We start from the raw sequence: 16,160 nt of genomic DNA, 5'->3' as shown, positions 1-16,160 counted from the left end.
GAATAGGTATTTTTTCATAATCATTTGCATTTCTGTGGGATTGGTTGTTATTTTAACTGTTTCATTTCTGATTTTGTTTATTTGGGTCCTCTCTCTTTGCTTCTTGGTGAGCCTGGCTAGAGGTTCATCAATCTTGTTTATCCTTTCAAAGAACCAGCTTTTGGTTTTGTTAATCTTTTGTATTTTTTTTTCTCTATTTCATTTATCTCCACTCTGATCTTATCATTTCCTTCCTTCGGCTTACACTGGGCTCTTCTTGTTGCTCTCTTTCTAACTCTTTGAGGTGTAGGGCTAGGTAATTTATTACCATTGTTTCTTGTTTTTTGAGTTAGGCTTGTAGAGCTATGAACTTCCCTCTCAAGGGTGCTTTCATTGTGTCCGATAGATTTTGGATTGTTGTGTTTTCATTGTCATTTGTAGCCATGATGCTATTTATTTCTTCTTTAATCTCTCTGATAACCCAGTCATTGTTTAATAGCATGCTATTCAGTCTCCAGGTATTTGATTTTTTATTGTTTTTATTGTAGTTGATTTCTAGTTTTATGCCATTGTGATCTGAGAAGATGCTTGATATGATTTCTATCTTCTTGAATTTGAAGAAACTTTGCCTGTGACCCAATATATGGTCTATCTTTGAAAATGACCCATGTGCACTTGAGAATAATGTATATTCTGTAGCTTTGGGGTGAAATGTTCTGAATATGTCAATTAATTCCATCTGATCTAGTGAGTCATTTAGGATTCATGTTTCTTTGCTGATTTTTTGTTTATAGGATTTGTCCAATGGTGATAGTGGGGTATTAAACTCCCCTACTATGACTGTATTGCTGTCAATCTCTCCCTTGATATCCTCCAGAAGTTTTTTTTTTTTTTATGTATTTGGGTGCTCCTATATTGGGTGCATATATGTTTACCAGAGTTATTTCTTCTTGTTGGATTGCTCCATTTAGTATTATGAAGTGGCCTTCCTTATCTCTTGTTATGTCCTTCACTTTGTGATCTAATTTGTCAGATATAAGTATTGCTACCCCAGCTTTTTTTCATTTCCATGTGCCTGAAAAACCTTTTTCCATCTCTTCACCATCAGTCTGTGTGAGTCCTTTTTTTCTGAGGTGGTTTTCCTGTAGGCAGCAGACATATGGATCATGTTTTCTTATCCACTCAGTTACCCTATGTCTTTTGATTGGGGCATTTAATCCATTTACATTTAAATTTATAATTGTCACCATTATTTTTCTTTAAGCCTGGTATCCATCTTCACTTCCTATTTCTTCTTTTTACAGCAGACACTTTAGCATTTCTTGAATTGCTGCTTTGGTCATAATAAACTTTCTTAGTCCTTTTCTGTCTGTGAAGCTCCTGATTTCCCCCTCAATTTTCATTGATAGCCTTGCTGAGTACAGTATTCTTGGATTCAGACCCTTCCTTTGCATGACTTTGTATGTTTCAGTCCATTCACTTCTGGCCTGATGTGTTTCTGTTGAGAAATCAGTTGCTAGTCTGGTGGGGGATCCTTTATAGGTAACTTTCTGTCTCTCTGGGGCTGCTTTTAAGATTCTTACTTTGTCATTGGTGTTTGTCTATTTAATTATAATGTGCCTTGGCTTCGGTCTCTTGGGGTTCAATTTGTTTGGAACTCTGTGAGATTCTTGGATTTGTGTGAGATTTTTCTTCCCTATATCAGGGAAGTTTTCTGTCATTATTTCTTTAAACAGGTTTTCTATTCTTTGCTTAGTTTCCTCTCCTTCTCCACCCCTATTTTAGAATGTTGTTTCGTTTTGTGTTGTCTCAAATTTTGCTTAGGCTCTCCTCCTGTTTTTTTAAGTTTTTTTTTTCTAGATGCTGCTCTGCTTGGGTATTTTTTCCTACCTTGTTTTCTAGCTCCCTGATGTGGTTCTCTGCTTTTTCTAGTCTCCTGTTGATGCTTTGTATTGAGTTCATTATACCAGCAATGTCATTTTTCATTTCTTCTTGGTTCTTCTTTATGTCCTCTTGGTACTTACACATATTGTTGAATTCGTCTTCCATTCTTTTCAATGATGTTATGACCATTTCTCTGAATTCTTTCTCTGACATATTGCTTGCCTCCATTTTTTTCATTTCCTTTTCTGGTGATGCCTCCTTTTCTTTCATATGTGGGCTGTTTCTTTGTCTCCCTATGATCTCTCTTCTCCAAGTGTCTGCTTATGTAGCTCTCTATCTCTCCTGCATTGATTTAAAGGCACAAAATACAACACAACAAGGCACAAGGCACTGAACACAAATGTATTCATGATATTAATAACCGCAAATAAAGGTGACCACCAGATAAAAGAGAATTTAGGGGATAAGAAAAAAAGGAGTGCAAAAATGATATCGAGAAAAGGAATAAAAGTAAGAGAGAAAAGAGAGAGAATAAAAAAGAAGGGGGAGGGAAACCATTTATATGGGGAGAAATCTCCAATAGAACAACCACTGATCCCAAAACAAAATGCAAACAACAAACACCCAGAGAACAATACAAACTAAAAACAACAATGAAGAATAAGCAAGGAGAGGAAAACAGAAGCAAAAAAAAAAACAAAAATAAAATTAAAAAAACAAAAAAAGAGAAACAATCTCACAAACAAGCACTAAAAAAAACTATCAAGCAAACAACAACAATAGGACAAAGAGAAAGCAAGGCAAAACAAAACAAAGTAAAACAAAAAAAACCTAGAACAAAAAAAAACACAATAACAACAATAAAAAACAAACAACAACAAAAAAGGGCATAGAGAAAAGAAATTTGGATAGTGAAGAAAGAGAAGAGAGAGGTGTGCATGAACTTAGAGCAGGGGATCATAAATTAGATATATAAATAGGGTGAATTTTTAACAGGGAGTAAAAAGAAGGAATTGGGAAAATCTAATTCAGGAATAGGGTAAGAGAGTCAGGACAACAAAAGGGGAAAAGTGAGGAAGAGAGTGTTAGCAAAAAGGTAAACTTGGGATAAAGTAAAAATGAAGCTAAAAGAAAAATGAAAATAAAATGTAGAACACTAACCCCAAAATAAAATAAAATAAAGAGAAAATAAAATGACACTTTAAAAAAAAAAGGTAAAATAGTAGTAGTAATAATACTGATTAAGAATAAAAATATAATAGTTAAAAAGGTAAAATCAAGTGAGGAAAAAGGAAAAAAAATAGTTTCTTAAGTAAAAGATGGAAAAATAAAAATGTGCAGTAGTGAAGGTCATTCACTTCCTCTACTGTTCTGTTTGGCACAACAGTTTTCTGTCCAGTAGCCAGGACAGTATTGAAGTTCTCTGTGGTCCACTGCTCCTCTGTGTTGTAAACCACAGTCCTGATTTTCCACCAGGCAGTATTTCTTTGTTTCTTAGACTTCTTTATTTGTATTTACACAAGAGTCGATTTGTGATTCAACCCCTGGGTGGCAGTGTTTCTGGATTGACCTCTGGGGCTAAAAGTCCTCTCTAGTCAGTATTTAGATGTTGTTTTCCCTGTCGCACTTAATACTGGTTTGGGAGAATGGACTGCCCCACAGCTGGTTCTCTAATGGTTACTCCCAACTCTGATCCCAAGGTTCCACAAAAACAACTTTCCCCTGCAGTCTCTGAGAGAGTCCCCAATTGGGTGATCCTATGTACTGGGCTTAGTAATCAAAAGCAAGCATTTAAAGAGAAAAAAAGAGCCAGAGTAAGTGCGCGAACTGAGTAAGTGCGCGACTTTTACCCTCTGGCACTGCGCACAATTCTGTGACCATCTCTCTTTTTTTCCCCTGGCACTTAAGCAGCCGGCACACTGTTAAAATTTCAGGCTGCCTTTTTGCACCTTGTCCAGCTATGGGTTGCTTTTTAGAGTTCCTTTTTGTTAGCAGCCCTGTGGATCCCCTTCCACATTCACAGATCACGCTAGCCCCAATGGCCGCGGATTTTGTGGGGCGCCGACTTCCCCAGAACCTCTAGCTCCTGTTTGTGCATTTCTCTCTCCAGCCTGGATCACAGACCTCACCTTTTCCAAGGCAAAATATGACCTTTCTGTGAGAAGTTGTAGAGCTCCTCTGAGTCCATGTATTCACACTGTTTGATATCTGATGTTCCTGGGTTCGCAGCTGTTCCCTGGGTGTTGTTGTAGATTCCCAGGATGTATAGGCTTCTGATAACAGCCATTCTTCCCTTCAAGATGGCGCGGTCTCCGTGGCAGAGCCAGTTGCTCCAGGAGAGATTTCAGCAGCAGTGGAGCCTGCCCGCTCAGGGGAACCCGGTCCGGCAATCCCCAACAGTCCCTTGGAGTATAGCTGTCCCTCACCCACAAATATACACTCCCCGTGTGACCACACACTCTCCTTTCATTCTCTCACTCACACACTATCTTGCAGTCTGCCTTCCCATCGGCAGCCATCTTTCTCCTTCTTGTTTATTTTATTTAGATGTCCCCCCTTCAAACCTCCATTGACCCCTTCTAATCCACAGAAAATTATTTCTTTTCCTGTTCCAAAGTCTCTAAATAATTTCAGGTCAGAGCCCGTATCTACTCATTTTATCAATGACTAGAACATAGTGGATACTTGATACATACTTTCTAAATTGAACTGAAAGCTGGAACTCCCTTATTAGTCTTTCCACTAAATCCCTCTTACTTGTTTGAAAATATCTCTAGTTCAGAGTTTTTTTACAGTGCCAAGGTCATTGCCATACCCTAGATACAGGAAATCATTAAATCGGGTGTGACTTGGGCTCTCCAGAAATATCATAATAAATTCTTCCCATATCCCTAAAAGCACAAGTACCACCACACTGCATATATGCTTGTGATATGCAGCAGGAGATATGGGAAAGAGACAAATCTGGGTTTGAAATATTTCTCCAAAATTGGAAAATTATACTTTTCAATCATGAATTCTTTGTTTACATACTGAAAATAATAGTATATCATTATGATAATTGATTAAGAGAATTATGCAAAATGCTAAGCACAGTGATTAGCATAGAGTAGGGTATTTAATATTAAGTGGTTCCCTTCCCCAGGATCAGTTTGTCAGTTTCACTCCCTGCAATTCATTTACTTTCATTTATCTCTTTCCTTTACACTCTTCCTCCACCTCACTATCTAGTCTTCTAGAATCCTATTGTTACTGTTTTACAATCACTTTAAGTTAGGAAAAAGACATCTGTATTCACTATCCAGAATTTGAATATTATGTTTTTGATAAAATATGTTTTTATTGATTTGAGATAGAGGAAGGGAGAGGGAGAAAGAGATAGAAACATCAATGATGAGAGAGAATTATCGATCGGCTGCCTCCTGCATGCCCCCCACTGGGGATCAAGTCTGCAACTCAGGCACATGCCCTGACTGGGAATTGAATGGTGATTTCCTGGTTCATGGGTCCACTCTCATCCACTGAGCAACACTATCCAGGCCAATGTTATATGTTTTCATCAATAGCCACAAAAAGTTGGCTATTGGCCTCAATAGCCTATTGAATTTATTCAGAATCTTCTAAAATTCAGAGAGGTGTGGTCACATCTATTGATACTTCTTTGTATTCAAAATAAAAGGCTAGTTAGGACCTTTAAGAAGATGGAAGTAATTATAAAGTGAATGGTGACTCACTGTTCTCTTCTCTGTATTAAAAATTTCTAGTTTTCATAAGCCTTCTTGATGAGTTGTAGTGGACTATGATCCTGACCTATGATACTGTCTCTTCCTGTAAGAGGATCTATTGCCATGGGTATTGCAATGTCTGCTAAGGAAGGATTTTTATGTCAACACCTCACTGATGTTTGACCAATAAAATTTGAGCTCACATTATGTACAATTAGTTGATTTAAGAATCATTGCATGTTTTTGCCAGCTGTTTCTTTTTTCCCCCGATCTATCATGATAACATGTTATCAAAGCACTTTCCAAATAGGGGCTGCTCCAGCAGACTGTGTTGGGAAAAAGAAAACAGAGCTATAGCTGACCTACAACCAACATAAAATGTGAACAAAAATTAGCGAATGTTGTGATAAGCCCTTGAGAATTTAGGGTTTTTTTGTTACCACATCTAAGGTGACTAAGATAGCTATTAATGGCAAGGTTGCTGACATAACAAAACACCTAATATGTATGTCATTGTCTTTGAGGCCCAATCATAAGGAAAAAGGAAATTAATATCAGATGTTGGAAAAGTAGCAGCTCATATATGCAAGGAAAAATATTTTTATGAGTTTCACCTGTGATAACTTGAAAGGCAGGTAATTGTCTAATGAACTTGTTTTAAATCAGGGGTGGGGAATGTCCAGCCTTTGAGCCATATAAGGCCCTCAAAATCATTTGGTCTGGCCCTGTCAAGACATTAGGAGTGAGTTTTTAAATGTTTGACCAAATATAGCAGGCTATTTTCTTTTTAGGACTCTTTGTGTGTGTGTGTGGAAGCAAAGATGGTGGCTGGCAGGATGGAGGTGAGGGAGAGGGTGTGAGTCAGTGAGGGCATGAAAGGAGAGTGTGTGGATGTGTGTGGTATGTGTGTGAGTGAGTGAGGGACAGTTAAATCCAGCAGGAGAAGCAGAGACTGGCAGACCAGGCTCTCCTGGACAGGAAGAGACTACCACTGCTGCAGGCACTCCCTGGACTGTGGGACTCGGCACAGAGTCCATGCCATCTTGAAGGGGAGAATGGCCTCTTCTAGGAACTCATCAACACCACCACCCAGACAGCCCTTGTACATTGCCCGTGACCCTGCAGCCACTCCAGTGAAAACCCTGCTGACCCAGAGACCTGCAGACCCTAGGACATCCACCTCCAAGGGTGCACAGCTCCTGCAGCAGTAAGTGCATCTTCCCACTCCCCAACTGCCAACTTCCAGACACCTCAGTTGCACCTTCCCTGCGTGTAGGCCACTGTGAACCCCTGCTGGGCACACTTATATCCAAACAAGGACACACAGCCCCAGCAGTAGAAACAACATTTGCATAATAGGGGTACCAGAATGAGAGGAAGTGGAGCAATAAATAGAAAACCTGTTTGAAGAAATAATGACAGAAAACTTCCCTGATATTGGCAAGCAAAAAACCACACAAGTCCAAGAAGCACATAGAGTCCCAAACAAGATGAACCCCAAAAGACCAAAACCAAGACACATCATAATTAAATTAGCAAACATCAATGACAAATCTTTTGATATTCTAATGAGAGATCCTTTGTAGGTAATTATCTTTCTCTTAAAGCCTTTAAGATTCTCTTTTTGTTGTTAACATTTACCATTTCAATTATGACATGTCTCGGTGTGGGTATTTTTTGGTTCATCTTGTTTTGGACTCTCTGTGCTTGTGTGATGTTTTTCTTCCCCAAATCAAGGAAGTTTTCTGTCATTATTTCTTCAAATAGGGTTTTTTATCCTTGCTCCTCTTCTTGTCCTTCTTGCACCCCTATTATATGTATGTTACTTTGTTTTATGTTGTCCAAAAGCTCCCTTAGGCTCTCCTCCTGCTTTCTAATATTTTTCTCCAATTGCTGTTCAGATTGGGTGTGTTTTTCTTCCCTGTCTTCTAACTCACTAATTCAGTCCTCCACTTTTTCTAGTCTACTGTTGAAACCTTCCATCATGTTTTTTATTGTATCTATATAATTTTTTATTTTCCCTTTATTCTTACATAAAATGTTGATTTTCTCATTCATCTGGTTTACGAATTGTATGAACCTTACTCTGAATTCGTTTTCTGATATATTGCATGCCTCCATTTCATTTAGTTCATTTTCTGGCGATTCCGCCTTTTCTTGGGGGGTTGTTTCTTTGTCTCCCCATCTTTGTTGTCTCTTTCTGGCCCTGAGCTCCCTGCTTCATGTCCAAGGGGTTGAAGTCCCTGGCAGTCCAATGGCCCTGGTCTCACTAGCCCCGAGCTCTGTGTCTGTCTTGAGTTTCACACCTTTACTTTCTCTGCTTTGAGTTTTACCCCCTTTTCCCACAGTTCTGGTCCCTCAGTTATCTGTTTCTTGAGGTTGGCAGGGGCAGGTGCACAGTTCCTCTGGTGTGTGACTCTATGTGAGGGCCCAGAGCCCTCTGTCACGCAATTCACTGTGTGGTCGCAGCCCCTAAGGTGGGATGGTGCCCTCTGACCCTCTTGCAGTGCACTTGCAGCATGGTTCTGTGAGCTGTGGCTGGGCACACCAGGTCACATCAGAAGCTCTGACTTCGGATGGGAGTAGGCCAACACCAGGTAACAGCTCTGTCTGTGTTGGTGGCAGAGAACCCACTGTCCCAAGGCTTTGTCTCTGCCAGGGGCATAGCACACACTGGGTTGTGGCTCTGTCTGTGCCAGGGCAGGGTGCACACTAACCAAAGGGTCTTTCTGTACTGGTGGCAGAGAATGCTCTGTCTGTGCTGAGGGTAGGGTGCTCACTGGGCAAGGACTCTGTCTGGGTGAAGGGTGTAGCATGCACCTGGCTGTGGTTCTGTATGTGGATCAGGGATGGAGTGGGAGTGGTGTACCTGTGGCTTGCACTCATAGCACAGGGACGTGAAGCATGGGATCCTGGGATGCTGGATTTGGGCTCTGGCTAGGAGGCACAGCTCAGGAGGTCTTTCTGATGTGCACTCACTGCAGACATCTGGGACTCACATCATGGTACCATGTTGCTCACTGCAGGAGCACAGTGGTGGTTCCATGTGTGTTATGGCTGGCAAGTGGCTCCCTGCACAGGTCCTAGGGTGCTGTCCAAGGTCAGTCTGGATTTTGGTGTGCCAGCACTCTTGGTCTTTGTTGCTCCCCTCTACAATATGGCATGGGTTCCACACCAAAGCTGAGCTGGCCTGGGGGTTCCCGCAGCATTAGCAGGGACTCCCCATCTAGGAGAGCCCAATCTACCAGTCCCTGGGACTCCTGAAGTATCTATCTGTCCCTCACTCACCCACACACATACTGCATATGTCCATACACACCCCTCTCCCTTCTTTACTCTGTCACACTCTCTTCCTCCCTGCACTCCTGTCAGCCACCATTTTGCTGATCTCCAGGCTAATTTTTAAGTTGATAATTTTGTATGGTCCATGAATGATGTTCTAAATATCCAAATGGCCCTTGGGAGAAAAAACGTTCCCCACCCCTGTTTGACTGAAGAAGTAAAAAATTGAATGTTGAAACCATGATTTGTTTGGTGCTAAATATTGACAAATAATATTGACAAATATGAAAGATAAAAACAAAACAACCAGTTACTTTATAAACAGGGGTGAAGGCAAAAAGCAATATAGGTACAACACTTTCTATTATCAAACTGGAAAGTGAAAAATTTAAGAAATACTTTGAATAATAAATCCCACTAAGACAAATTAAGATTGAGCTTCTATCAAGGACCAGATCAAGAGCAGGCATCGTAACATATTTTGTTAAACACTTCTAAATAGATTTAGTTGATTCTCAGTAAATCCTTTAAATTGAATTAAATAGTTCAGGGTAAACAGACTTAAGATAGTTGGTTTCACAAAAGCCTAATAAATTTATATTGCTACTAAGTCTAATCAAGGGGCATATTTTGAAAGGAATTGTGAGTATAGCTATTGGCACATGAAACTGACTAGAATAAAATAGGAAAACATATTTTCCATGTTTTCTTCATATGTAGCTAAGGAGCATCATGGAAAAGGAAGCCCTTGACTGCAAAAATTCTCCCAGAAAGTTGAACTGGAATATAATCAAGGAACAATTCTTATCCACAATCTTTTAGCACCAGGATTTCAGATTTTGTATTGACTAGTGAGTGACTATGTTTATGTCATCCCACTTTCAGATGTATCATTGTTCCATCACTGTATGTTAGATGTTTGTAGGACTAAAAAACTTGTCTTTAATTCAGATTCTTGGATTTAGAGAAAAGCTTGATGTTGAAACTATTACAGTCTAAACTTACATTTTGATGCCATAATTCAGAGGTTTTTTGAATGCCTTTTTGGGAAAGAATGAGTTTATTTTACATTCAAGAAAAGAAAATTGAATATTTGTTAACAAGAGGGTGTTCAGTCTATTTACTCTTCTTTCCAGTAAAAGGTTTTATACATTTTTGCCTGTTGGCATTTGACTTACAGTGCTTCTTATGGCCCCATCTCCCACTCCTCTGATGTCGAGCTTGGCCATATGATTAGCTTTGCCAAATCTATATATATAAAAGCCTAAGTGGCCATTATGATGGAACAACTGGTTGCTATGATGCACACTGACCACCAGGGGGCAGATATTCAATGCAGGAGATGCTCCCAGGCCTCAATCCCCGATCACTGATGGGGCCTGCCAGCCAACCTTCCAGTCCCTCCCCCCGGCCAGCAGGTCCTGATCATCTAATTGGGGCTTGGCTCTGGGCTGGGCTGGGAACTGGGGGGTGGGTGGTGGTGGGCGTGGGCAGCAAGGGAAGGAGGAGAAAGGAAGGCAGGGAGGCAGAAAGGCAGGGAACCTGATCAGCACTGATCCCCAGCCAGGCCTAAGGACCCCACCTGCGCATGAATTTCATGCACTGGGCCTCTAGTGAAGTAAAAATTGATTTAACTTCTGAGCAGAAACTTTAAGTCCTATCTGCTACATTCTTGTTCTTTTACCTTTGCCACAAGGATGGCATGTTTGAAGCATGTCTAGAAAAGATAGGGGCTATTCCTTTTGTTTGGGTCCTGAATGAGGGCATATGTAATAGAGTTATAACAAATCCATAGCTGAATTAAATGTGAGGGAGCAAAAAACATTTGTTGTGAGATACAAATTTTGTGGTTCTTTATTAATATACAAAATTACTTCTTTTAAAGCTCCAATTAATACAGGTATACCTTCAGATATGTATCAGGATGCATTGGGAGACTGTATAAATAAATGATTGAATGAATGAATAATAGAAGGGAGAAATTTTTTTCATTCAATGGGAAGTAACTGTGATTAGTAAGAATGAGACACTGATTGAATTAAACTATCTTGGAGTGGAAGTGGCTTGTAGGTATGAGAAAACAATTTCTTAATTTCTAAGATACTTGTGATAATATTTTATTGTCTAAGTCTTTATTTTTTTGGAGAAAACACATTTTGTATGTTATTTAATTAATTAATTAATTAATTAATTTTTAAATCCTCACTGTTGAAAGTATTACATATGTCCTCATTTCTTCCCCACTGACCCCTTCTAGCCTACCCCTATCCCCATCCCATGCCTTCACATCTCTATTTTTTGTGTCTATGGGTTATGCAAGTTCTTCTGTTGATCTTTTCCCACCCACCCACCCCCACCTTCCCTCCAAGATTAGATAATCTGTTCCATGTTTCTATGTCTGGATCTATTTTTTTCAACAGTTTATTTAGTTCATTAGATTATGCTAAGTGAAATATGCCAAAGAAAGGGAAGTATCACATGATTTTACTCATATATGGAATCTTATCTAATCTAAGCCTTTAGATACTCACAAAGTCATAGGTTTTAGACAGGGGTGGTTACATGGTCAAAAGAAAACAAATATATTGCCTGGCCTAAAGAATATGATTTGATCTCTTAAAACCTTTATCCTGCTGTAGTGTAGTAGTTAAGTAAACAGTCAAATCATATTTATGGAGGAGTTTAAATATGATGTAGAGAGAGTATTGGTAATCTAATAGGAGGGAAAATGAGGGAGGATAGGAGAAAAGCAATAAGGGAGATTTTGAAGTCATATACATCATGAGGAAGTAAAAGCTATGAATAAGTAGAAGTCAAGAGAATTTGTAGATCATAAAATAGGGTAGTTGATTGGTAGGAATAAAAGAGTAGAAAATCAATAATACATGGCTGCTGAAGATAAGAGGGAATTCAATAAGATAACCTAGCAACTAGATCTGCTTTAAACAATGACCAATCTCCAATTTCCCTTAATCTCTAAAGCCTATATTCAATTCTGCCCATAAGGCCTAACTATATCTATTTATCTAAGTTTCTGTGAGACATGGCAGTAAGTTTAAGATATTTGCTTTTCTTATTTCCATATACATCTTAACATTTTTTAAAAATGATTTAGAAGAGTGATTTTCAACCGATGCTCTATGGCAGGCACACTGGTGTGTCACAAGACTTTATAAAAACATGCAATACCTGACTATTTAGTCAGAGGCACTGACCTCTTTTTCCTTAGAGTGTCAAATAAAAAAATGAGAATAGCCAACACAAGGATAACCATCCAGTGTGAATGAATCAAAATTATACCTAATTTTTATCAGATCAGCAAATTTAGTGTGCCACAGGATTTTAGTAGTTTGTGTGCCATGAGATGAAAAGGGTTGAAAATCACTGATTTAGAATAATCTTTACTCCTTCCAAGCAAAGAAGTTGAATACAATTTATGGATTTGCATACCACCTGTACTCATTGAATCTATAAATGTGACAGATATCAGAAGTCACGTCATGTCACCTCTTTGCTTAAAACTTTTCTACTGTTTCTCATTATATTGATAATGAACTCCAAACTTTATATCATGACTTATAAATCGCATGGCCATACATCCAATTTTCCCAGTCCAATTCTGGTTTATGCCTGTCATTTAACATAATTCTGATAGCTTTCTCTTTCTTTCTCAAATGTGATTGGATTTACATAGTGGGTAAACTCTGTGATATCAGTTTTGGCATTAAAGTTTTTGGATTTTACATCAAAAGCACAGGCAACAAAAGCAAAAGCAAACAAGTGGGACTATATCAAATTAAAATACCTCTGCAAAGGAAACCATCTACAAAATGAAAAGGCAACCTACAGAATGGGAGAAAACATTTGCAATGCATATATCTGACAAGGGGTTAATGTCCAAAATATATAAAGATTCATAGAACTCAATAGTAAAACAACAATCTGTTTAAAAATGGACAGAGGAACTAAACAGACATTTTTACAAAGAATACATACTAATGGCCAATAGGTATGTGAAAAGGTGCTCAGTATCACTAATCATCAGGAAAATGCAAATTAAAAAATAGGGAATATAATCAATAATATTGTAATAACTTTGAACGCTGCCAGATGCTTACTAGATTTATTGTGGTGATCACTTCATGAAGTATATAAATGTTGTATAACTTTGTTGTATACCTGAAGTTAATTTAATGTTGTATATTAACTATATTTTAATAAAAAATAAAACATCACAAATGAGATATCACCTCACACCTATTAGAATGGCTATCATAAAAAATACAAGAGATAACACGTGTTGATAAGGATGTGGGAAAAGGGAACCCTTGTGTACTGTTGATGGACATGTAATTTGGTGAAGCCACTATGGAAAACAGTATGGAAGTTTTTCAAAAAATTAAAAATAGAAGTACCACTTGGAGAGAAAAAAAAATTGGAGGTATCATGTTACTTGGTGTCAAACTATACAAAAAGGCTATAGTAATCAAAACAGCATGGTACTAGCATAAAAAACAGAAATATAAATCAATGGAACAGAATAGAGGGCCCAGAAATAAACCCACAGCTATATGGTAAATTAATATATAATAAAAGAGTAGAAAACATACAATATGGTAGAGACAGTCTATTTAATAAGTGGTGTTGGGAAAATGGGACAAATACATCCAAAAAATTAAACTAGATCACTTTCTCATCCCACATACAAGAATAAACTTAAAATGGATTAAAGACTTAAATATAAGACTTGAAACCCTAAAACTCCTAGAAGAAAACATAGGCAGTAAAATATCTGACATTTCTCTTAGCAATATTTTTTTTCTGATGTAGCTCCTCTGGCAAGGGAAACATAAGAAAAAATAAACGAATGGGACTACATCAAACTAAACAGTTTTTTACAGCAAAGGAAACCATCAACAAAACAAAAAGAAAATCTATTGATGGAAGAAGATATTTGCCAATGATGAATTTGACAAGGGGTTACTACCCAAAATTTATAAAGAACTCAGACAACTCAACACACACTCAAACACACACACACACACACACACACACACACACACACACACACACACCAATCCAATAAAAAATGGATAGAGGACCTGAATAGGCACTTCTCCAAAGAAGCATAAAGATGGCCAATAGACATATGAAAAGATGCTCAATGTCACTAATCATCAGAAAAAATGCAAATTAAAATCATAAAGAGATATAACCTCAGACCTCCTGTGAGAATGGCTTACATTAAGAAATCAATACACAACAAGTGCTAGTGAAGATGTGGAGAAGAGAGAACTCTCGTGTACTGTTGGTGGGAATGCAGATTGGTGCAGCCATTATGGAAAATAGTATAGAGGGTCCTTAAAAAATTAAAAGTGGAACTGCCTTATGACCCACCAATTCCACTTCTGAGTACATATCTGAAAGAAACAAAACAAAAACAACAACACACACAGCACTAATTTGAAAGGATATATGCACTCCTATGTTCATTGCAGCGTTATTTACAATAGCCAAGATATGGAAGCAACCCAAGTGCCCATCATAGACAAATGGATAAAGAAAATATGGTACATATATACAACAGAACATTGCTTAGCCATATAGAGAATTAAATCTTACCATTTGTGACATCATGGATGGAACCAAGCAGGGGTGGGGAACCTTTTTTTCTGCCAAGGGCCATTTAGATATTTATAACATCATTTGTGGACCACACAAAATTATCAACTTAAAAATTAGCCTGCTATATTTGGTCAAACATTTAAATAACTCACCCCTAATACCTTGACAGAGCCAGACGAAATGGTTTTGCGGGCCTTATACGGCCTGAGGGCTGGACTTTCCTCACTCCTGACTACAGAGTATTATGCTAAGTGAAATAAGTCAGATAGAGGAAGATAAATGCCATAGAATTTCACTTATATATTGAATCTAAAGAACAGATTAACAAACAAAATAGAAACAGACTCGTAGATGCAGAGAACAGACTGATTGTTGTCAGAGGGAAGGGGGCTTGGGAGACTGGGTGAAAAGGTGAAAGGTCTAAGACCTACAGATTAGTAATTACAGGGATGTAAAGTGAAGCCCAGGGAATATAGTCAATGATATTGTAATAACTATATATGGTGACAGGTGGGTATTTGAAATATCAAGGGGATCACTTTGTAAACTATATTATTTTCTCTCCACTATGCTGTACACTTGAAACTAATACAAAATAATGTTGAATGTAAAAAAACAAAAAGTACCACATGATTCACGAATCTCATTTCTGGGTTTATATCCAAAGGAAATTAAAACAAGATCTAGAAGAGATATTTGCACTCCATGTTTATTGAAGCATTATTTACAGTAGCCAGGATATAGGAACAAGCTAAGTGTCTGTCAATGGATAAATGGTTAAAGAAAATGTGATATATATATATAAAAGAAGGAAATCTTAGTATTTGCAGTAACATGGATGGATCTTAAGGAAATTATATTAAGTGCAATAAGACAGATAGAAAGAGACAAATACCATATAATGTCACTTATATTGGAACCTAAAAAAGCCAAATCAGAGAGTAGAGTAATGATTACCAGGAGCTAGGTGTTGGGGGGAATGGAGAGATATTGGTCAAAATATACAAACTTCCAGTCCTAAGATCAAGAAGTTCTGGGGATCTAATGTACAGCATGGTGACTATAGCTAATAATACTGCATCATATACTTGAAAGTTGCTAAGAGAGTAGATCTTACATGTTCTCACCACAAAAAGAAATGGTAACAATGTGATGGGATGGAAGTATTAGCTATTGCTATGGTGATAATTATTTTGCATTATATAAATGTATCAAATCAACACATTGTACACTTTAAACTTACACAATTTTACATGTCAGTTATCCTATATAATAAAAGTCCAGTGACCGAACGGGGGAACGGCCAGAACAAACAGAACAACCATTAGACCAGTCGCTCAAAACAGGAGCTGCCCCCTGGTGGTCAGTGTGCAGTGCTCCCACAGCGGGAGCAGCCACTCAGAGGGCGGGTCCACAGCTGCTCGGCTGACTGGGATGAGCGGCACTCCCACAGTGGGCTGATCCCCGCAGGCTGCCCCCCCACCAGTGCACTAATCACAGCACTAAAAGCTGGAGGTTACTAAGCACCGTCCTTGTGGTGGGCAAAGGCTGGGTACTCTCCACAGAATCTCAGGTAATCCCAGAACCCGCCTCACAGGGTTGATCTAAGGGTTTCTACTCACAGCTTTAAGAATGAAATGAGATCATCAGCTTTCAAGTAGTTGA

This window comes from Plecotus auritus (genome assembly GCF_963455305.1).
Source record: "Plecotus auritus genome assembly, chromosome: X".
Taxonomy (NCBI): domain Eukaryota; kingdom Metazoa; phylum Chordata; class Mammalia; order Chiroptera; family Vespertilionidae; genus Plecotus; species Plecotus auritus.
This window is presented reverse-complemented; position numbering follows the sequence as displayed.